The sequence below is a fragment of the Ceratotherium simum genome, chromosome 27, assembly GCF_057802395.1.
Source record: "Ceratotherium simum simum isolate JZ-2026a chromosome 27, ASM5780239v1, whole genome shotgun sequence".
Lineage (NCBI taxonomy): Eukaryota > Metazoa > Chordata > Mammalia > Perissodactyla > Rhinocerotidae > Ceratotherium > Ceratotherium simum.
Genome location: NC_141926.1, coordinates 29,098,366 through 29,123,366, shown reverse-complemented (window position 1 = coordinate 29,123,366; position 25,001 = coordinate 29,098,366). Strand labels below are relative to the sequence as shown.

The window sequence follows — 25,001 nt, the reverse complement described above, 5'->3', positions numbered from 1 at the left end:
TCATGAAATATATTAGTTCCAAGTCTTCAACTGTATTCTACTGAACACTAGCTCCTGAGATATATACAAGATCCTCCTTTTGGAGATTGACAGTCCACTGGCTAATGGAAGGCGTACTGAAAAGATATTACTACTCGACTTCGCCAAACTTATGTGACCATGGGCTCCTCATTCACATGGAAAAATTGTTTAACTAACCACATTTCAGAAAACATACACAACATATTCACTTTTAAAATCTTGAAACATTTTTAAATATATGTAAATAATATAGATAATCACTAACAATTCATTTTTATATGGTTTCAAAGTTGTTCACTGCACATTCTAAATAACCTGTCATCTTTTCTATCTGGGAGAAAGATGTAAATTTGATCATTTTTAAAGGACAACTTATTGGCTAGTATATTTACCAGCTGGCTATCCATGATTTATTTATCCAACTGGTGTAAGTGGTTGTTGGTTACGTGGTAAAACAAGGGTGTTTACAAATTAAAAACAACAACAAACTAATTACATCTTGCGGGTCACAAGAATATGCATGGTTATAATTTTCATTTTAACAAAAATAAAAGTTGAGAATTGGGGTTCAATATCAACTATGTCTTATCAAATATAAAAGCAGATTTCAGACTATCAAACAGTCATTAACACATAATTATACCTGAATGAAAGATTTCTTAGTATTTATAAATAAAAATCTGGTTGATTTAAAATCTCAATTTAGAGGAAAAAATAATATATGAATATATGAAGAATGACTGGCAACCAAATAATTACTAATAATTTTATAGTGTTTTTATTTAATAAATATAATGTTTTAAAGATTTTCTTGCTGAAATTACCAGAAAGGATAAGCAGAGTGATTAAAATAAAAGATAAGTAGAATGATTAAAATAAAAAGTTCATCACTGGGTTTTCTTAATATAATCAGAATAGTGAAGAAAAAGGAGTTCGTATTATCACTGCGTCAACCATATTCAGGAAAGAACAAATTTGGCTCAAAGTGGCCATTCCCTTTTGAAACACGGTCCATGAAAACACCATGAATTTTAGGATATTCTATCTGCTCTCTCTTCCAACCAGTGTTTTCAGCTAGCGAACTGAAAGTGAACTCTTCACATCTAATTATGAGCACAATAATCAATCAGTGTCTCTTCCCTGTTTTCTTGGAGTGCTTTTGCCCAGGCATAAGCAGCATAAGTCCAAGAGATTAAGACATGACAAATTCATTTAGGTTGCACCTATACTAGAAAACAGGAGTGTTAATCCAACTAGAATTAACTACTCACTCATCTCTTTCTGTTGCACTGCCCAGTTACTTATGTTAATTATTTTATCATTTCTCAGAAATGCTAATATAATACTTGCCCTGTAAGAGGTAACCATTTTATATAATTCAAAAAGTAATCATTGCCTTAGACTATAATAAACCCACAATAATCAAACATGCTTCTATTTTTCTCAAAACAGTAATTAACTTTTTATCTGAAATCGGATTGCTATTTCAGGTTGTTGTATTAACTGTCCATTTTCACTGATTTTTGGTAAAAACAAATTAGGTACCATCAACACAAATACTATTTCTTATTTCAAGTTTCCCAATCCCTCTCTCCAAAAGCAATCTACACCTCTGAATTCTCAAGAATATTTTTTGTGTCTTTCTTATGGCATTTAATCTCTTTCTACTGTTTGATTAAATATTACTATATTTATCCTTTCCCTGTAAGTTCCTTAACTATAGAATTGTATCTTATTCACTTTTTTTTAAAACCACATTGTCTAAATGAAATACTTTGTGCAAATAAAACACAAAATAAAAATCTGGTGAATACAGCTAATTTATAACTAAGAAAGGATTGTCTGAAATATATTAAAATAATGATGATTAAGAAGACTTAGGAACTCAGGAAAAATAATCTCACCACCTATCTCCAAAGTTTGGGTCTCTGCTTTCTGAGAAAGGAAATTGAGAGGGCTGCTGAGAAGTAGCTCTGATGTCATCTGAAGTCTTCAGATTCCCCACTCCTTCTTCAGTCCAGTATGCATCTTAAGAAGAGGAAAAAGATAGTTTGGCATCTATTCCAAACCAGATTCTAAAATACTTTTTGTGAAGTTCCATAAACTTTCCCCAATACCTTTTCTTGTTGAAGTTTCATGTAGAAGTCATTTGACAGAGAATTATGGATTGTTTATGAAATATCAATTGTTCATTAAAGGAAAGCAACAGATCTTTGCTTTCTAGACAATATATTTACTTAAAAGCAGTTCTTCAAAAAAAACTGTGATAAAGGTTTATAGTTGCCAGGATGCACTTATTAACCTTTGCTAATTTCAAATTTCTGTCAAATTAATTCAATTAAGTTACCTCTAACAATTCTCCCATAGGTATATTTCCAAAAAAAGGAAAAAAAACAGCTACAGTTTCTTTCATATTAAGCTTTTTCTTAATACTTTCAAAATACTACCTATGTAACCATTCCAGTAGAAATTGCCTTATGTTCATAAAAAGACTTGTAACACCAATGTCCAAAGCAGCTTTAGTTTTAATAGCCAAAAATTTGAAACAACTCAAATGCCTATCAATAGGTGAATAAATTATGATATATCCATACAATGGAATATTTACTACTCAGCAACAAAGAAAGATACACTATTGATATAAACAACATGGGTGAATTTCAAAATGATTATGCTGAGTGCAAGAAGCCAGACAAAAAAGAATACACAGTGTGTCATTCTATTTGCATAAAACTGTAGAAGATGCACATTCATCTACAGGGAGAGAAAACAGATCAGTGGTTGCCTGGGGATGGAGGGGGAGGAAGGTACAGGAAGGAGGGATTACAAAAAGGCATTATCTTAATTGTGGTGATGGTTTCATGGTTGTATACATATGTCAAAACTTATCAAATTGTACACCTGAAATATGTGCAGTTTACTATATGTCAATTACACCTCAATAAAGCTGTAAAAAAAAAATCAAATTTCTTAAAATGTTAAATGCTTCTTAATGTAGCAGTTCCAAGTCTAGGATTTATCCTAATGAAAAAGAAATGAGAATGGCATTATATCCATTATTTACTTCTAACAGTAAAAAATTTAAAAACAGCCATTAAATGTCAAAATAAGAAGTTTGGGACTAGTCAAATTATGATATATTACATGACAGGATACTATGTATCCATTAAAATATCATATAATTATAGTATATAATTCCATATAACATTATATATTAAGTGATAAAAACAGGAAACAAAACATTGGTCAGTATAATTAAACATATACATGTTCAGTATAACTGAATTTTTGTTTCAAAGGTATACAAAATAAATGTAGCAACTACTTCTGCATTTAGAGGTTAATTTTTATTCTCCCTTTTTTGATGATTTATATTTTCTAGTTTCTTTACAATAAACGTGTATTACTTTTGTAATAAATAAAACAAATTAAAACATGAAAGTAGCCAACAGTCTACCACTGCCCACTCCCTAGTACAAGAGACATACTCCTAAGAGGTGGTGCACATTACAGAGCTCCAGGCTATCATGTCACCCCCACCAGCGACCTACCAAACAGTAGTGAGAAGAGGGCAGGTCTGACAGGATGAACTGGAGTAATAATCAGTAAGCTACTTGCTTTACCAGTTACAAAGCGCTTTCACGGACATGACCTCATTTGATCTTCATAACTTAGTGAAACAAGCAGAGAAGGCATTATCCCATTCTATAAAGCGGAAACAGACAATGAGCAGGCTAGTTTAAGTGTCATGCCCCAAAATTATAGATCTTAGAATCCAATTGGGCCTTGACTATAAATTCTGATAGGAATTCTAAGAGGAGTAGGGAACAATCTCTTTTCCTGATTTATTTTTAACTACAAGGCAGTAATTTACACAGGAACTTAAAAAATAACCATATTTGCAATCATATTAGCATTCCTATTAGAATGTGCCAGGGACCTTGGGAATTTCCTAAGTCCCTAATCCCCACTCTCAGAAGCTATACCCAAGGCAACCTTGCTCCTTGTCAACATTACCTACTGAACCATTGAAATTCAAGTAGAATTTAATTGTTCAGTTTTCAATTACATTTCTTTCCTTCTTGGAAAATAAAAAAGTATGACCTTTTATTTTAAAGTTGGAACAAGAAACTAGCCATAACTATATTTATGAATGCTACAAATAGTGACCTACAAGTTGATGTCAAAAGATCTAACTTAATGGTACTTTAAAATACCAACTTTTGGGCCAAATCTTTTTTGGTACATGTGCAGATAAGGGTCTCCAGGGGCTGGCCCGGTGGCGCAAGCAGTTAAGTGCTCGCGCTCCGCTGCGGGCGGCCCGGGGTTCACCGGTTCGGATCCCAGGCGCGCACCGACGCACCACTTGGCAAGCCATGCTGTGGCGGCGTCCCATATAAAGTGGAGGAAGATGGGCACGGATGTTAGCCCAGGGCCAGTCTTCCTCAGCAAAAAGAAAAGAGGAGGATTGGCATTGGATGTTAACTCAGGGCTGGTCCTCCAAAGAAAAAAAAAAAAAAAGGGTCTCCAAACAAGGCACATTCAAGAGTAAAAGTAAACATCTTCAGAGGAACATTACTAATAAGCTGGTCAGTAAGTGCTGGTAAGGCCCTGAAGCATAGGAACCCTTACAGCTCCCACTCCTAGCAATACTCCCAGGCCTACGCGAGACTTAAAAGGTACGACAGCCAGCTCTCGTTTACTGGGCTGTTACTGTGTGTCACACACTGTGCTAAACCCTTTACATACATGATCTTTAAAATAACCCTGTGAGATGACTATTCACACCGCCATTTTACAGATGAGGAAACTGAGTTTAAATTACCCCAAATCACAAAATTAATAAGAGCTTAAAATGGAATTCAAACTCTGGCATACTTTACTTGAAACAAAGACGAGGCCTTGGCAATTCTCTGGAACATAAATCCTGACTTTTCTCTAGTACTATTTACCTACAATGGTCTCAATTTAGGTAGTACAAAACATGTGGCAATGGTACATGAAGTTCATGGGTCTACATTTTCCACGTAAAGAGTTAAAAATATCCAGAGCCCACAATTTTTGTCTGATATTTTGCCACATTCTAGAACTGTTTGTTTTAAGGGTTGGTCTCTATTAAAGCACTGTTTTAATCTTTTTGAGCTAAACATATGATTGCATGAAAGATAAATTAAAAGAATATTTGAATAAAAATTAGCAAAAGATAAAAAATAAACTACTGTCACAGATTAATATTTAAAAATTGTTTTATATTAATAAATGGGCAAATTAGCCTTAAATCCAAGTCAGTGACACAGAATGTGCCAGATCTGTTCTGAACCATGAAGATAGGAAGTATATCTGTGAATAAGAAAACATTTAAATAACTTTGTTCTAATTATATTGTAGAATATTTTGCAATCATTAAAATATATGTTTTCAGAGGCTGGCCCCGTGGCGTACTGGTTAAGTCTGTTACGCCCAGCTTTGGCAGCCTGGGTTTACGGGTTTGGATCCTGGGCATGGACCTATACCACTCGTCAAGCCATGCTGTGGTGGCAACCCACATATAAAATAGAGAAAAACTGGCACAGATGTTAGCTCAGAGTGAATCTTCCTCACCAAAAACTAAATAAATAAATAAAATATATATGTTTTCAAAAACTATTTAATGACAGACATGGTAAAATGATCAGAATACAGTGCTAAGAAAGCACGATACTAAGCTATCCATTTGTTAGTTGAACAAATTCTAGGAGCTGGGCACTGTGCTGGGTGTTGGCATTATGGAGTGAACCAGACAAATGCATTCCAAGTGCTGAGCTATCTTCACTGTATTCTTTGCATGAGGAGGGCCTTCTGGCTGTTTAGATATCAGTTTAAATGTCATTTCCTCAGAGAAGCTTTTCCTCATCGCTTTATGCAAAGTAGCTTCCTCTCTACCTCTTACTTTGTTTAAACTCTTTGATGATTTTATTTGTTCTCTGTTTCCTTGATTTTTTAAATCTATCTCTATTGAGATACTCACGGGGTTCTTGTCCTGTATTCTATTAGTAAAGTATATCACATTAATTGATTGTTTCACTGTGAAAACAACTCTTCCTTTCTGGGACAAATGCCTACTACTAACACCACACTTAATGGTGAAAGACTGAACGCTTTCCCCTCCAACACTGGGAAAAAGACAAGGATGTCTGTTCCAGCCACGACTACTCGACGTTGGTCCAGCGAGTCTACTCAATGCAATCAGGCAAGAAATACACACAGACAGACTGGAAAAGAAGGTAAAGCTGTCCTCATTTGCAAGCAGCACTATCTTCTACGTAGATAACTCTACAGAGTCTACAAAAAAGCTACTAAAATAAGAAAGTTAGAAAGGTTGCAGGATCCAAGATCCATATACAGAAATTAACTGCATTTCTATATACTTGAAATAAATAATCCAAAAAAAATTCAAAAAATTCCACTCACAATAGTAGCAAAAAGAATAAGAGACTTAAGAGTAAATCTAACAAAAGAAGTGCAAAACTTGTACACTGAAAACTACAAAACATTGTTAGGGGAAATTAAAGATCTAAATAAACAAAGATACATTCTTATTAAGATGGCAATTATCCCCATATTGATCTACCAAAATCCCATCATGCTTTTTTTTTGGGAGAAATTGATCCTAAACTATACATGAAAGTATAAAGGACCTAGACTATTCAAAACAATTTTGGAAAAGAAGATTAAAGTTGCAAGACTTAAATTATCTAATTTCAAAACTGACTATAAAGCTATAATAACTAACACGGTGTGATACTGGCATGGAGATAAACATATAGATAATGAAACAGGATAGAGAGCCCAGAATAAATTCTCACTTTCACGGTAATTTGATTTTTGACAAATGTGCCATGGCAATTCAGTGGTGACAGAATAGTCTTTTTAATAAATGGTGCTGGAACAGGTGGATATTCACATGCAAAAACAGATAAATAAGTATAAACCTTTCTCTCACAACATACAAAAATAATAATTCAAAATGGATAATAATTTGAATTGTAAGAACTAAAACTACAAACCTTCTAGAAGAAAGCAAAGGAAAAAATCTTGTGCCCTTAAGTTAGGGAAAGATTTCTTCAATATGACAACAAAAGTGCAATCTAATTAAAAAAAAAAAAACGAATAATTGGACTTCATCAAATTCTTCAAAAGACATAGTTTAGATAAAAGACATTTGCAAATCATATACACGATAAAGAAATGGTATCAAGAATATTAAAACCCTTAGATATCAAGAATAAGAAAATGAACCAATTTTTAAAAATGGGCTAAAAATTTCAAGACATTTCACCAAAGATCCGTGAATGTTTAGTAAACACACAAAAAGACGCTCATCATTATTACTTATTAGAGAAACACAAAACCACAGTGAGAGTCTACTATACATCCACTAGAATAGCTATAATTTTTTTAAAAGACTAAAAAATTCAAAGGTTGGGGAGGATAGGCAGAAATTGAAACCCTCATACATTGCTGATGAGAATGTAAAATGGCATAGCTACTTTGGAAAACAGTTTGGCAGTTTCTTAAAAAGTTAAACATACACTTATATACTTAACCATATGACCCAGGGATTTCTCTCCCGGGTATCCACCAAAGAGAAATGAAAACATGTCAACACAAAGCTTGCATGCAAATGATCACTGCAGCATCAATCATCATAGCCAAAAACTGTAAACAACCCAAATATCTATCAAGTAATGAAGGGCTAAGCATAAAGTGGCAACTAAAAAAGAAATGAACTAATAATTCATGCAACAAGCATGAACCTCAGAAACATAACGCTTAGTGAAAGAAGCTAGGTACAAAAGACTCTATTTGTATGATTCCATTTATATATGAAATGTCTAGAAAAGCCAAAATTATAGGGAGACAAAGCAGATCATTTCCTAGAACAGGAGAAGGAAGCAGAAATTGACTGCAACGAGCATGAAGGAACTCTGTGGAGTGATGAAAATGCTCTAAAACTGGACTGTGGTGATGGCTGCACATCTGAATAAATTGAGTCAAAATCATCAAAATGAACACTTACAATGAGTGAATTGTATAGCATGTAAATTGTACCTCAATAAGGCTGTAAAAAAATAAAAAAAGATATACTCTTTACAGAATCATAAATTGCTTTAAAATGAATCTGATGTAAAATAAGTTGCCATTTCTCTATTTAAAAAAATAATCATAATTTAAGATAAGCTTAATGTATAACAATTACTCTTTAGAGAATGCAAAAGTAGACTTAACATGACTATTCACCTCTCTTATATGCTGCTGGTGGAAATGTAAAATGGTACAACTGCTAAGGAAAACAGTTTGGCAGTTCTTTAAAAAGTTAAACACAGAGTTAACCTACTACCCAGAAATTCTTACTCCTAAGTATGAACAGAAGGGAAATGAAAACTTATGTCCACACAAAAATCTGTATATGCATGTTCATAACAGAATTATTCATAACAGCCAAAGACTAGAAACAAACTAAGTGTCCATCAACTGATGAAGGGGTAAACAAAATGTGATATATCCAACACGATGGAATATTATTCAGCCTTAAAATGTACATCAGCATGTACTGATATATGCTACAACACAGACAAACCTTGAAAATTATCATGCTGAGTAAAAGAAGCCAGTCACACAAAACCATGTATTGTATGATTTCATTTATGTGAAATGCCCAGAATGGGCAAATTCAGAGAGAGAAAACAGATTAGTAGTTGCCTAGGGCGGGGTGGGGGAAGGATGGGAATGGGGAGTGACTCCTAATGGGTATGGGGTTCCTTTTTAGGGTCATAAAAATGTTCAAAAGTTAGATGGTGGTGTTGGTTGCACACCTGTGTGTGACTATAAAGAACACTTTAAATGGATGAATTTTATTGTATGTGAATTATATCTCAATAAAGCTGGAAAAAAAAAGATGACTATTCGTCTAGTATTTATTAAAACACCAAAAGTAATTTCAGGGTGAAAATCTGGACTTCTAATCTAACTTATCTGCTTTTGAGCATGTCTCACATTTATCTGAACAGATTTGTTAGCATCAATTCATTGTGGTTAAATATAAATCACTTTTTAAAAATCAACTGTATTTTTACATACCAATAATGAACAGAAAATAACATTTAAAAAATATCCAACAAAATATACCTAATGAATAAAAGTAACTTGCAAATACTGCAAGTTCTATACAGAGAAAATATTTTAGAAGACACTAAATACAACCTAAATAAATGGGATGACATACCATGTTCATGATAGAAAGACTCAATACCAAAAAATGACAATTCTCCCCAAATTGAACCAACACATTTAAGGCAATGCCAATCGAAATCCAAAAGGTTTTACAAGTTGATTCTAAAATTTACAGTGGAGCAGTAAAAGCCCATAACAGACAAGTCATCTGACCAAAAAAGAATACAATAGGGACCTTGCCCTCCCTATACTGAGTCTTATTATAAAGCTGTACCAAGTAACTTAGTGTGCTCCTGGAAAAGAGACACTGACTGCTGAAGAAGAAACAGTCCTTCACACATACGGAAAATGATATTTGACAAAAGTTGCACTGCAGATCATTGAAGAAAGCAGGAATCATTCAACAGTGTTGAAACAACTGGTTATTCATTTGGGGAACAAAGAGAAATTGATCCCTACTATACAACATATAAAAAATAAACTCCAGAGGGATTAAAACTTTAAGTAGAGAAGGCAAGTCTTTAATATTTTAAAAATAAAATACAAGAGAATATCTTTATGAACTCAGAGTAGGGAAGATTTTCCTCAGACAGAAAGGGCTAACTATAAAGTATATGATTAATAAATTCAACTGTATTATAATTAAAAACTTCTATTCATCAACAAATACAACAAAGAAAAATGAAAAGATTAACTATAACGTCACAAAGCACATTGCCAAAAAAGATTTTGATATACAGAATATGGGTGTGTGTGTACATGTATTCTATAACATTTTAATCAAAAATGGGCAAAATGCAGCGAGGCATTCTGTCAGAGCCTGAGCAGAATGAGGTGGGTGCCCACAGTGGAGTGGAGGGAGTCAGAGCCCAAGCTCTGGAAGGGTGGTGTGGGGTGAACACTGGGTGTCATTGCCCAAGCAGGGGGAGGAGGGTGCCCACAAAACGATGCACCACGCTGTGCAACGTGAGTCCAAGTAGAGTGAGGAGGGCTTCCATGTGAAGGGTCTTTGAAGCTCAAATAGAATTTGGGGGGATGGGTGCAATGGATATGGCAGATTGACTACATACAGTGAGACTGATCAAAAAAGTAAATAAATTTACGTTCATGGTAGGCAAGTTTCTCACTCTTGAGGAAGGAGGTACAAAAAAGGCAGAAAATGTGATTTAACTCTAGTGTGGGAATGAAATTGCAGGCAGCAGTATGAGTGATGAATGACATGTCAAAAGAACACAGAGGCCAACTTGAAAGGGATCCCACTGGCTAACTCAGGGCAAGACGAGCATCAAAATAAGTAACAATAGTAATGTGTTATAGCTCACTGAATAAAATACAGAATCATGAACTCACACTGATACAGATAAATCAATTAATTAAATAAAGTTTGATCAGGAAGGGGATACGTACATAGTTTCAAAGCATCTCCACACAAAATAATTATTAATTACAGAGGGAAAATGAGTAATGTCACAGTAGAGAAACCTGACAAACACGATCTTAATCAAGTAATCCAAGTGAACATCAACAGTAATGGGTCAAAATGAAAATTGTGTGCCACCTGATAAAATACAAAGGTAAGACAGCATAATATCTGTGATATTCCTGCCAAAAATTTCATAACTTGCATCTAATCATTAGGAAACAGCAGGCAAACCTAAAGAAAAGCACAGTCTATAGAATAACTGGCCTATATAGTCTTCAAAAGTGCCAAGGTCTTGAAAGTCAAAGACTGAAGAACTGTTCCAGATTGAAGGAGCCTAAAAAGATGTTACAAGTAAAATGCAAGGCGTGATTCGAAACTGGATCCTTTTGCTATAAAGGACATTACTGGGACGACTTGTAAAAATTGAATGAGATCTGAGGATTAGATGACAGTAACGCATCGATGTTAATTTCCTGATTTTGCTGGTTTTATTGTGGTTTATAGGACAATGTCCTTGTTTGTAGAAAATATATACTCGTTTATTCAGGGGTGATGGGACATCAAATCAAATCTTCAGAAGAAAAAAATTTCTTCTTTATTGTACTTGCAACTTTTCTGTAAGTGTCTTATTTAAAAATTTAAAAATATAAAAACTAAATGCATTTAATGTATAGTTTTAAGTACGTAATGGACAAAAGACATAAAAAGCATTTTGTGAAAGAAAAAGACCAATAGTGAATAATCACATGAAAAGATGTTCAACCTCATTAGTGATCACAGAAAAGCAAATTAAGACCACAATAAGATGCCATTTTGCAGCCACTATTTGGGAAAAGTTAAGAAGCCTGACATGTCCAAGTTTTGGCAATGATTTGGCTCAATGGGAGCTTCGATATGTTACTAGTGGAATGTAAACTGGTCCAATGACTTTGGAAAACAATCTGGCATTATCTGGTGTAACTAAACATTCTCTACACTTCTACTCTCAGGTATACATCTCAGAGTTTTACACATGTGCATCAGAACACATATAAAAGAAGGTGGACATTAGCAATGCTTGTAGCTACATATATATAATAGCTATATATATATACACACAGAAATATCTATATCAGTGTATAGATACATTCTCAGAAACAAATAAAATAAGCAAACAAAAACACCCAACAACAACCCAGATGTCTACCGATAAGACAATAAGTTAGTTCACACAACAGAATATTACTCAGCAGTGAAATAAAGGAATGACAACTACATACAACAATACAAATAAATCTCAAAAGAACACAATGAATGAAAGAAACAAGTCTCAGAAGACTACATACAGAAAGCTACCATTTTTATGAAACTTAAAAAAGTAAAATTAAACAGTATATTATTTAAAGATCCATGTGATAAAACCAGTACTATCTATTAAAAGGAAAGTAAATGATTAACACAAAATTGGAGAGTGGTGGGGGTCAGGAGGGCAGTAGGGGCAGAGGCACAGGTGAGGCAAGGCACACGCTGAGAGATGGGAGTTGATGAGTAAAGTTCTAGCACCATGTTGGTTGGTGGGTTCTTGGGAGATCATTTTAATACTGTGCTTCACAATTTAAATATATTCTTGTTTATACAATAAAAAACAAGCTGCTGTATTGTGGCAAATCAGAGTTTTACATTGACAAGAATCTTGTTTAGGTAAGCATCTTAATAATTTGCCCTCATGAACAAATGTTAACTGCGAGACAACATATTTTCCTAACCCCTTTAAAAAACAAAGACAAAAGACTATATAAAGAGATACACTCCCAAGAACTTGAAAGCAGACTTGCAGATAAAAACCTATAGCTTGGTCAATCAAAGAATGAGGCTAATTCACAACTACCATCAATTTGGTCTCAAATAAAACTAAGCATAAATGCTTGCTTAATTACTGCAAATTTGTAGAACTCTCTCATGGGAGATGGTCATTTTGCGAAAATTACTTAACACAAGAAATAGGCAAGTGAAGTAATTCAATATACTTCAGGTTCTGAACAAAGAGCATTCCCCCTCCAAATATAAACACTTCCCCTCATTGGTCATCTGGCCAGTGGTCATATATTTACCCTGATTGGCCAAAAGTGTGATGAGAAAAGCCTAATCCATCTTAAAGAGCAAAATTCCTTTGCCCAATAAATAATTCCTTATATTTAGTACTTTTATCTGACAGAACAATTATAATTCAATTTTCTCAACAACCTTGCATTATAGGTAGGGCACATATTACCAAGCAATACCTACCTCATGCAGCATAATATTTAAAAAATTTTAAAGTAAGTTAGAAACATTAATGGTGTTCTAAATCAAATTTTCTATCTAAATATTTCTTGAGTACCTATAATATGAAAGGTACTTTACAAGGTGCTTCTCGGCATTTTATGTGATGATGTGATGCACACAGATTGAAAACCTCAGCTATGTGCTGCATCCTTATATTAACAATCTGGTTCAAAGGCATCTTGGACTAATTCCTCTTCAAAAGAAAAGCCACTTGTCCTGATACATGTATCACTTAAGATATATTGCACCGATCCTTGCTCTTGGCTTGGATCACTCTGGAATACTATGCTTGAACCTTAACTATAGGCCCTACAACACTGAGGAAGTTGGGGTGGGGGAGTTCACCTATTTGTTAACAACACACGTCCTTTAGAAGGATCACTGCATCACGTTACAGAGGAAACAGACATCAACTAAATCCACATCATTGGTCCTTGTGCTGTATTTCTGTTTTTAAGTATATTTTCAACAAGGTTTGGGGCTTCAAAAAGGAGACACTTATTCAGAGAATAAATATATTTAATATGCAATTTTTGAAACTAGAATACAGTAGGCACTAAATAAATGCTCAGTGTATAAATGCTTCTTTGCATACTCTATTTTAAAATTACTTCCAGTATTTCCCTGTATTTGTTCAATGGAACATAAAATATCCCTCCCCATATATTTATTTCTCCATTTCCTATTCTCTTCTTACTGTTATTTTTTGAATTTATATTCTTTTAAAAGCTATTTCCTATTATTAATGGCTAATGTCACCCTTTTTAAAAACATATATTGATCCATCTTTCAGAAATATATATCCAGTTGTTTATTTGACATCTCCATTTGACATCCTTAAATTGTTTACTTGACATCTCAAATTTAACATGTCAATAACTGAGTCCCTGTTCTTCCTAATCTCAGATAATATCAACTCCATTCTTCTAATTATTCAGGCCAAAAACCTGGCTGCCATCCTAGATGCCTCTCCTCCTCTCACAGCCCACATCCAATTTGTCAGCAAATTCTGTGGGTTTTGCCTTGGAAATATCCAGAATCCAACTACTTCTCATTGCACCCATTCAAGTCACCATCATCTCTCCTGGATTATTACAAAAGCCTCCTAACTGGTTCCTTTGCTTCTGTTTTTAATGCCCTTTGTGTCTTTTTAAGTATCAAAGTGATTCTGTGAAAATGTTATACTGGGTCACTCTTCTGCTCAAAACTGTCCAGTGGTTCCTCCCTCTGACCTCACTTCCTGTGAGTCTGACCTCATTCACCCCACTCGAGTCACAGGGCCTTTGACTAGAACGCTCTTTTCCCCAGATAGCTGTAGCACTAGACACCAACTCAGCCTTTACTCAACTCATCTTCTAGGTGAGACCTTCACTGGACATAATCTAAAATTTCATGCACCCCCTGCCCCAGATCTTCCATGTTTTCTTCTCTGCTTCAATTTTTATTTAGCACTTATTCACAAGATACCATGAAATTGAATTGCTTTATCTTGTTTGTCTCTCTCACCAATAAAATGCAAGCTCCAAGGGGGCAGCAGTTTTTCCCCTTTTGTTCAGTGTTCTATCCTCAGGGCCGAGAAGAATAACTGGAATTCAGTCGGCACTCAGAAATATACACTGAATGAATCAAGGCATGACTGTCTTATTCTGTGATCTCATAAGAAAGTCTGCAGAAATTAACAAACTGTGATCCTCCCTGGCTATGACAGACACCGTGTAGCCCTCTTAAAGACACCCTCCCCATCTTCCTTACGTGCCAGCAGAATGCTCATTCTCTTCCCCTTAGGAGGTGAATCCTGATTAGGTCAAGCCACTATGACAAGTAGTGTTTACTCTGACAATCAGGAGTTCAGGCACAGGCATATGATCTAACTACGGCCAACAAAGTTTACTAGGAAATGTTTTCCTCACTTAAGAAAAAAAAAAAATTGCTGGCAAAAATGGCCAGCTTGCAACCATGAAGAGTGACACTGCCAAAATACTCAAGACACAGAGGAGAAAATGGAAAATACCACACAAGTTCTTGTCTGTATGACAATTAACCACCTGCACCCCAAACTTCCTGTTGAATGAGATGATACATCTCTCATTGTTTAAGCTATTTCAGTAAGGTCTTCTATTACTTATATTTTAATCAATACAAAAATATTTTTCAAATATTCACACAGTTTCCTACAATGTGTTAAGTCAAACTAAAATGAAGATTATGTCAGGTGTTTTTCCCCCTTTTTATGCTACATGCCTAAAGAACATGTTGTAGGACAGTAAAACAAGATCTCTCGATGTGTCATGTTTTCTCATAGAAATAATTTTATAAATAGTGTGTTTGTTCTTAAACATATGACCAAAGCAAAGGCAATCCAAATATAGAGCTTTAAAATAATTTAAACAGTAAAATTATGCTCTAAACCACTATATGGCTGAACAGATTCTGCCAAACGATTAGTGCTCATCCAAAGGAAGGAAGAAAGGGAAGGAGGGAGAGAAGTTAGGTGGGTAAGAGGGAGGTGGGAGGTCCCAAGGCCAAATTAAATCAGGACGTGACTAACTGAGCATAAATAATTTTGCTTCCTTTGTGAGTGTACACACACTGGAAGGCGGTTGGGGGACACCTTCATTCGTCTGGGATGCTCCCCTTCATCACTGAAGTAATCCTAGACTGGAAGGGAGGGGACTTTGTGGGTCAGTGATGGTTTGAGTCAAAGGGCTCATCAGGTTTTGATTTTTAGCTTAAAGCCAAACCATTAGTTAGTAACAAAGCCAGAAATATAACTATCCAAAACTATAAGTCTTCAAGTTCTCAGTACAACAACCTACCAAACTATACCGCCACCTCATAAAAGTCTTATGAAAACTCCTATAAATGTAAAATCCTTATGTCATCAATAAGTTACTCTAGACATAATGAAACCAAAATAGAGGATACAAAAAATTAACTTTGTATAGGTTAAACTTAACTCTATACTTAATATAATATCTATAATATATGGTAGCTCTATAATTATCAATCTTTCATTAGTTGTCATTTTGAAAAATTACTGGATGAATTATGACTCTGAAAAACAATTATTGAAAGCTGCTGAGAAAAGTATAGATTTTTTAAAATCTTCTCACCATATTCTACAACTATAAACAAAAGCAGTAAGAATTATTCCTTTAGTAAGACTTCAAAAAGTCATCATGAATCAACTTAACTGAGGACCTGAGTGCGGAGAGTATATCTGATCATGGCAAGGCTGACTATCTGTTGACCTCAGGCACAATCCTTGCCTCCTCCCGCTCTCCCCTGTTCTTTGGGTCACTCCATAAACAGGAAATGAGGCAGGAGGGAAAGCATATGCATGAATAAAGACTGGGTTAAAAGTATAGAGAAACGGAATGACGGAAAAGACGGATGCTGTCTTAGCCCATTCAGGCTGATATAACAGAATACCATAGACAGGCTGGCTCAGAAACAACCGAAATTTATTTCTCACAGTTTTGGAGGCTGGGAAGTCCAAGATCAAGGTGCAGGTAGATACGGTATTTGGTGAGAATCCAGCTTTCTGGCTCATAGAGAGCCATCTTTTTGCTATACCTCAGATGGCAGAAGGGAAAAAGGATCTCTCTCTCAGGCCTTTTTTATAAGGGCACTAATCCCATTTATGAGGGCTCTGCCTTCATCACCTAATCACCTCCCAAAGGCCCCATCTCCTAATACCACAGCCTTGGGGGTTCAGATTTCAACATATGAATTTTGAACAAATATGAACAAACATTCAGACCATAGCAGATGCAATGTAAAAATCTGTTTTTACAAAATATAAATTAAGGGCTGTTTTGACTACAAGAGATTCAGAATATTTCAGTATTTTATCTTAATGTAAGTCAACTAGATAAGCATTATATAAAATGAAAAGAAAAAAGTAGTTAATTGCAAAATTCCAACATTAACCACTACATCAAAAAAATTCAGAACTATTATTTTTATTTCCCACAAGTACTCAAGGCCATGTCCAAAGTGTACCTATGAACTAACAAGAATAACTAAAACTTAGCGTGTACTGTGTGCCAGGAACTGCATTAAGTGCTTTCTATGGTTAATTTCTTTAATTCTCAAAACAACCCTATAAAGTTATTCCCATTTTACAGAAGAGAACACTGATCCTTAGGAAGTAAGATAATCAGCCCAAAGTCAACAGTGACTAAGTAAGTGACACAGTTAGGACTCACACTTGTTCAAAACCACCACACCACAGTGTTTCAGTACTTGTCAAATTCAATCCATTTACCTGTAAACACTGCTTTGACTCTAATGTGGTTTCCTAAAGATGTTTAAGAAACTTCAAATATATTTCTATACTTTAATGACACAACACGGAATGCAAGTTTTTAAAACTATTTGCAGGGTTAATTCCTAGCTATTATGATTTTCATTAACCTGATGGCGAGTACACACCTGTTACTGACAATAGTGCCAAGTCATATATTATCTCACTTAATCATTACCTATGAAATAGATATTATCCAACTCTACAGATGAAAAAACTACAGCTCAGAGAGGGGAGTGACTTGCCCAGTCATACAACAGGTAAGGGGCAGGGCCGGGACTCAAATGCAGGTCAGCATGCTTCTATAACACATTCCACAAACCCACTACCTAGTGAGGCCTCCACAGTGTCACACCAATTGCTTTGGTCAACTGTCTTCTGATCATTTCATGAAAGACTAACAGCCTATTTTTATATCACTGGTCAAATTTTCTGCACCTAGAGCTATGCTGAGGACACAAATATAATTACTAGTCCTTGCCACCCCCACTAGCCTCTTTAAATAAAAATACATCTCTAGGGTAGTAGCCTCTGCCAATCTTGACTAACAAATTCACCAAATACACTGCTTTTGTTACTATGTTATGCTGTGGCATAAGCACCCTGAATTTCCCTTACTGGAATAAAGCCTGTTAAACCCTTTGGCAGGAAAATCTCTAGGACCTTTTTAAGTATCAAAAAGCTGAGGGAATGTTGATACTTTAAAATCAATCTTGACCCAGTAAGAACTGGCACTAGGCCTTTTCTTTTCTTGCAGTCAGCAAAACTACAAACCTATAAAAATTCAAATAGTAGTAAAGGGCATGCATTCTGAAGTACTTGCATACGTGGTGAGCCACTTCACAAACTTATACTGAAAACTTTTTTAACCTGGAATATATCTAGGTTAAAAAAGTTTAAAAACTATAACTTTAAAAACCTATAACTGCTACACAATGAAAGAAAAAGCAAGCTGACGTGGGGTTTTATTAATTGTTTTCTCTGAAAACTGTTTTCCCTATAGAAAAAAAAGAATATTATTACTGGCTCGTAGGCACCTTACTTTATAGCTCAAATGCATTCAGACGCTGTTGTCTTTAACCCTGTATTAATCTAAATCTTTAGAAAAATCAAATGAAGGCCAGTTTAATCACCTAACAAAACCAAGCCAGTCCGTATGGGGAGAGCAGAGCTGGAGGAAGCGGAGAGAACTGGGTCAGTAGGTGGCAGATGTTAACTGGTTCAAACTTGAACGGAGTTCAAATGCGTGGACCAGGGTTTGTGAAAACTCTTAAAGTGGAGAGTAGAAGCAAAGAGAGAAAAATGCAGAATGTTGTGGAAGAAAAGGTCCTAATTTAGAAGGGTGTGCTACTGAGTAAAACAGTGGTCATCCAAAAACCTATCATTTCTTTTGAAAAATACAGAATTAACAATATTGTCAATAACATTATTTTTCTAAAACATCACACTGGTGACAACAAACTTTATTTCCTCATTTACTTTGCATAATTTTCCTGTGATGTAGGTTGTATCTTCATTTTACAGATCAGGAAACTAAGGCTCAGGCTAAATGATTTGCTGACAGTCTGTGTGGCGAGCTATGGCTCAAATATAAATCATGATTCTAAGATCAGCATTTTCCATGCCACTGTATTAAACTGTGGCCATGATGGTGGCTACTCTCAGTGTCTACACAAGAGGTAAAAGAGAAATATATCCTTTGCGTTAAATTTTACTTGATAAAGAAACAAAACAACTACTGCCTTCTCTCAGGAGTAAACAGAAATCCTAACCCTAATAAATATTTTCTTTTAAAATACAAGCTCAGGGCCGGCCCCGTGGCATAGTGGTTAAGTTTGGTGCACTCCACTTCAGTGGCCCAGGTGCGCAGGTTTGGCTTCTGGGCGTGGACCTACACCACTCGTTAGCTGTGCTGTGGCAGCCACCCACGTGCAAAACAGAGGCAGACAGGCACAGATGTTAGCTCAGGGCTAATCTTCCTCAGCAAAAAGTAAATAAATAAAATAAAATACAAGCTCACAAGCTAATGACTAGTGATAAGCCTATCAGACACAAGTCTACATGCTAGACTCTGAATGTTTTAAATCGTTCACATATATTCATTTCATACAATTTTGGTGTAAAAAAATAAAGTCAGCATGATAATCCCCATTTTACATTAAAGTAACCAAAATGAAGAAAGGTTACACAATTATAAGTCTTAAAAGCTAGGAAAATATCATTCTACTGTCACCAGACTAGGTTTAAATTATGTGACTTTCCAACAAATACTGTAATGATGTTTTTCACCCTTAATAGAAACTCATGAGAGTACTTAAATAAAATGAAAATGTTATCCATTTCTTATTTCCTGAAATTACTATGAAAATGGCAAATTAGCATGAACTCAGTATTAATACAAACTCCATGCACATATTTTTAATACACTTGTCAAAGTAACTTTAATAACATTCACTGTCAGGTTATATCCATTTCTGTTAGGATAAATACTCAGATTTTTTTTTCAGAATTTTTGTAATAAAAAATAAAACCAAAGGATTGATTTTTTAGCCACCATTAGAAAAAGCCTAAATATTTTCTAAACTTTATGAGCTAGGTAATAAAATAAGGGCTCTGTGTACCGACTGCCTAAATATATCTAGGTAGCCTATAAAGTTAACTTCTCAAACCTATTTAGTTGCCAAAAGAATATTATCCAAATTGCACATCATATTTTGTTATGAGTAAGGAAGACTTAGAAACCACAATCATTGCCTTCTCCTTAGAAATTCAGTCTGTTACCACTTTGTGTCACCAACATCTGAGCACTTAAACACACCAGACCATAGGGGCCTGCATTTTCAGGGCTTACTTGATGTGTGATGACAGTATTCATGGCTTAAGATGCTGCTTCTATGAAACTCATTTCCTCCCTGCACCTCAACCTATCTCTTTCTTTGAACTAATTTACAGCTACCACCCAGACATACATGATACCCAGATTTTGTTTTTTAGGGGGAAAAAAATCTCTGAAAGTCAGAAACTTGTTCCATTCCTAGACACTGTTCTCAGCACCAGAACTACACCCCAACAAATAAAAAAATTTTCATCATCCCGAATTCAGTCCCGTTCAGAACCTCCACTAGGCAGGTAAGCTATTTAGTTTTAAATAATCCTAGGAAATACAATTTACAGGGATAGGGTCACCTTTAAGAAATTTATGGAAATCTGTGAATGATGTCCTTCAAAAAATGTATTTTATCTCAATGTAATTCAATATGAAGAATTAAGGACCAATTTTGGAAAGTTAACAAAACTTTTAAATTCATTCATCTTTGAAACTGTTGCATTCCAAACAGGTAATTTATTACTTCCATCAAAGGCATCTGTATTTTCTTTCTTGTTTCAGATGAACAGTAAAGAGACTTATTATGGCAAACATTCAGCTAACATATTAAATCAATCTTGCCAGTATTCAAGTGAGGAATGTTAAAACCACATTCTATATATTTCACACTAAGTTATGCAAAAGAAATTTATATATTCAACAAAATACAGTTTGAGTACTATCACAAATACTTGTATCACACTTTGGAAACCGCAAATTTCTAACACACATGCTATCATTTCATCTTCATACAAACCATACAAAAAACTGTTGAACAATAAGTTTAAACAACTTGCATAATATAATACAGGAAAGATTTTTATCCTCTTTTTGATTGTTTTTAAAGTTGTTCTGGAGTTGTTCTTTCATCAACACTGATTACTCACCCTGTATGTGAGGCATCAAGCAAGGTGCTTTGTAAATCACAAATTTATAAAAGATATGGTCCCTTCCCTTTGGAAGTTTACAATCTTGCTGAAGAGATGAATACAATAAATGCAGTGTGAATGATACTCATCAATTACTAAGGAGAGTGGAAGAGGACACGTTACTTTCTTTAGGGTGATCATACAAATCACAGGATGGCAAGTGTTCTGGTAAAAGAAAACTGGTGGGGATCACAAGACATCTGAAATGAAGGTGGCAAAAACAGTGTGGCAGCATAAGAAATGTGCAATTATCATGTTTTAGGATGAGGCAGATGAAATATGATGCTGGGATAGGCAGGAGCCAGACAGAAACAGGATTTGGCCTTTATCTTGTGGGCAAAGGTCTTTGTTGAGAGTACTGATACTTTCTTCAGAAACTTTTATTGTGCTATAGTGCACAGAATGTTGGATAATAAAAACTACAAGGCAAAAGACCAGTTAGAAAGCTACTGCAGGAACTAACAATCGCAAAGTACTAAAGCTTAAAACTGGAAAAATGGCAGTGGAAAGAGAAAGAAATAACCCAAAACTCATAATTTTTCCTATTCTAATGAAAGTGATTATTGAATTAGTCATATATATGGTTGTCTGCTATTATGTGTTGAATATATAAAGGCATAATATAAAACCAAAAACTTGCAAAAGGACTTGCAGGAAAAACTTTGCTTAAATCATCTCATAAAGTTACCTATTCTATAATGGAATAAACACTTATAACATCTCCTTTGAATGTATTCTAAGGTAGCATATACCAATTCTTAATATAAGTCTTTGATTATATTTTTGTACTATTTTAAAAACATTTATTGTAGGTGGCCTAAAAACAAAACTTTCAAAAACTATGATTATAAAATATCTGTAAAAATGAAAGACAATTTATACTATATAGAAATTACTTCTTAAAAAGTATGCCTAGTCCATACCAAAATACAATGTATATCTCTATAGTTTACAGGAACAGAAGAAATATCTTATAACTGTGCTTCTCAAACTGATTACTGACATTATTTCATGACCCAAATGGGAAAACACACATATGTATACCCAAAAGATAAATTACCGGACCATAATAATAAACCCTATTTTTTGAAAACCTCATATCTACATATTACCTTTCATAGGGATATACATAACAATTTGATGAGTAAACTACTTCAACTAGTGCAAATTATCAAAATGTATTATTATATATAAAACTGAAAATTTTTATTTTCTCTTGCTTTAAATATCCCCTGCCCCAGAAAATCCATTAAGGCAAGTTTTCAGGAGTAAAAAAAAAGTATACCTTCTTCATGAATTCAATAAATATTTAGTCAATAAAAACTTATGAGCTCCTTCTAGATGTCTAGCATTTTTCTAAAAACACTTTATTAAGGTATAACTGATACACAAAAAGCTGTACATATGTAATGTATACAACTTGATGAGTTTGGAGATAAGAATATACTAGTGCAACCATCACCACAATCAATGCCATAAACATATACATTACCTTCAAAAGTTTACTCCCGCCCTCTTTATTGATTTTTTATGTGATAAGAACACTTAACATAAGAACTACTTCTTAGGAAATTTTTAAATACTGTATTTTAAAAAATACAGTATTGTTACTACTGTAGTTACTACTGTCTACAGTAGATCTCTAGGATTTATTCATCTTGCATAATTCAAAGTTTGTACCTTTTGACCAACACCTCCCTGTTTCCTCCTTCCCCCAGTTCCTGGTAACCACCATACTACTCTCTGCTTCCATGAGTTTGACTATTTTAGTTTCCTCATATAAGTGGATCATGTAGTACTTGTTCTCCTGCGTCTGGCTCATTTCACATAGGATAACATCCTCTATGTTCATGCACGTTGTCACAAATGACAGGATTTCCTTCTTTGTTTAAGGTTGAATAATATTCCATTGTACGTAAATACCTTATTTTCTTTATGCATTCATTGATGATGGACACATGGGTTGCTTCCATGTCTTACCTATTGTGAATAGTGCGGCAACAAACATGGGAGTGTAGATTATCTCTTCAAGATCCCAATTTCATTTTCTTTGGATATATACCTAGAAGTAGGATTGCTGGATCACACGGTAGTTCTATTTTTAATTTTTTGAGGAACCACCATACTGTTTTCCATAGTGGCTGTCCCAATTGACGCCCAGCATTATTCCAGGTACTTTCAGATATATGTCAGTAATGAACACGACAGAAAAAGATTCCTGTCCTCAGGGAGCTTTCATTTTAGAAGGGGAAAACAATCAACAAACAACTAATTTTTTAAAAAAATAAATAAATTTCATGATATTTTTTAAAGGTGATAAGTGCTGTGGAAAGAGAAAAGAAGAGAGAGGAAAGGGAGGCGGCCTCCACTATAAGTGGAGTAGCCACCAGGCTGGGCCTCACTGAGAAGACGCCGTGGCCTATCAGCTACTGCAAGGACTTCAGTTGTACTGCCACTGAGGTGAAGGCTTTTAAGCAGAGGAATAATTTTCTTTTTTTTCAAATAGCCAGTAAGATGTTACTATTAGAACTGAGTGCCAAAAAGTATAGTTGATTTCCTTTAAAAGGGAAGAGGTAGTACTATTAAAAAAAATGTGCTGGTGGGTAGGGCTTTAACAACAACTATCTCGGATCTGGAACCCAAAATACCAGCTGACACGTGCCGTTATGGCAAGTGTTGCTCAAGGGGCTTTACCCTCACAACAACTCCCTATGTGACTGCTTTCACAGGTCAGTAGTCTCGTATCCACATTCCGAATTCTGAACACTAAAAAGCTCAAGCACACCAATTTGGTGGCAAAACCTGACCCAAGTTCATATGAGACAGTTCATAGTTCCGATTTATCCTACTCGGCAAATATGTACATGAAGAAACGTTAACCCTCAAAATCTAGGTAATCTTTAAATATCCTAATTAGGTACATCTAGATGGATACACACAACCCTCCTTTTTTTTTTTAAACTGCTCTATTTTATCCAGAAGATAGTACAGTTACATCATAAGGTTTACACATTCAAATTAAACCAGCTGTGATTTTAAAAAAAGGGAAAAAGAAACAAATAAAAAGAGTAAAATTCTATCCAGTATAGAATAAGATGGAAGATGTGAATCAGGTGTTAAAGATTTTGATTTTACAGTTTAAAAATACGTATTTTTCATACAACGTGCCCCCTAAACACTGGCTAATCGCTTTATTTGGTGTTCAACCAAAGAAAATGTTATTTATTCCAACACTGAAGGAAAAATAAGCTGTTTGAGACCTACTAAAAGATGGTATATTAGCATCTGACATGGCATCTTTCTATTGGATTTTTAAGGATAATTTTAACTAGATAGGAATTTGACTAAAGCATTTCTTTAAAACACCCAAGCTGTGCTGTCCAATACGGCAGCCACTAGACACACGCGGCTACGGAGCACTTGAAAAGTGATCTGTTTGAGTCGAGATGTTGTGTAAGTGAAAATCTACAGTGAATTTCAAAAACTTAGCATCATAAAATGAATGTACAATATCTCATAATTTTATATTAATTACACAATGAAATGATAATATTTTGCAGATATTGGGTTAAATAAAGTATTTTATTAATTTTGCCAGTTTCTTTTTCCTTTTTTTAATGTGCCTACTAGGAAATTCAGAATTACATGTGTAGCTCCCATTATACTTCTACTGAACAGCACTGCTCTATAGTAAAGACTGAGAAAAAGATTAACATAAAATTCCTCAAGTACTTATGTTCTAGAATGAATAATTTCAATTAAAGTCACCAGTCAAGCAGATTAACACACAGATAAAGATAGAAAAAAATATTCATCAGAAATCCTGAAGTAAGTTTTTTGTGACTCTAGAGTATCTATTATTTCAGATATTCAAAGAGGTATCCAAAAATTCAACAATAACATAAAAGCCTTCACTATACAAAATGTCTAATTTGT

The 25,001-nt window shown here is 34.7% G+C and overlaps 1 protein-coding gene across 2 annotated transcripts in view; it reads right to left on the bottom strand.

The window, feature by feature from the left end:
* NRIP1 (nuclear receptor interacting protein 1) overlaps positions 1 to 25,001 on the bottom strand; it is an 89,613-nt gene that overhangs the window by 43,544 nt on the left and 21,068 nt on the right. For both annotated transcript variants that reach the window (XM_087418194.1, XM_087418193.1), the window contains one exon: positions 1,929 to 2,049. The gene's annotated coding sequence lies outside the window, so the exon portion shown is untranslated. The remainder of the gene's footprint in view (positions 1 to 1,928; positions 2,050 to 25,001) is intronic.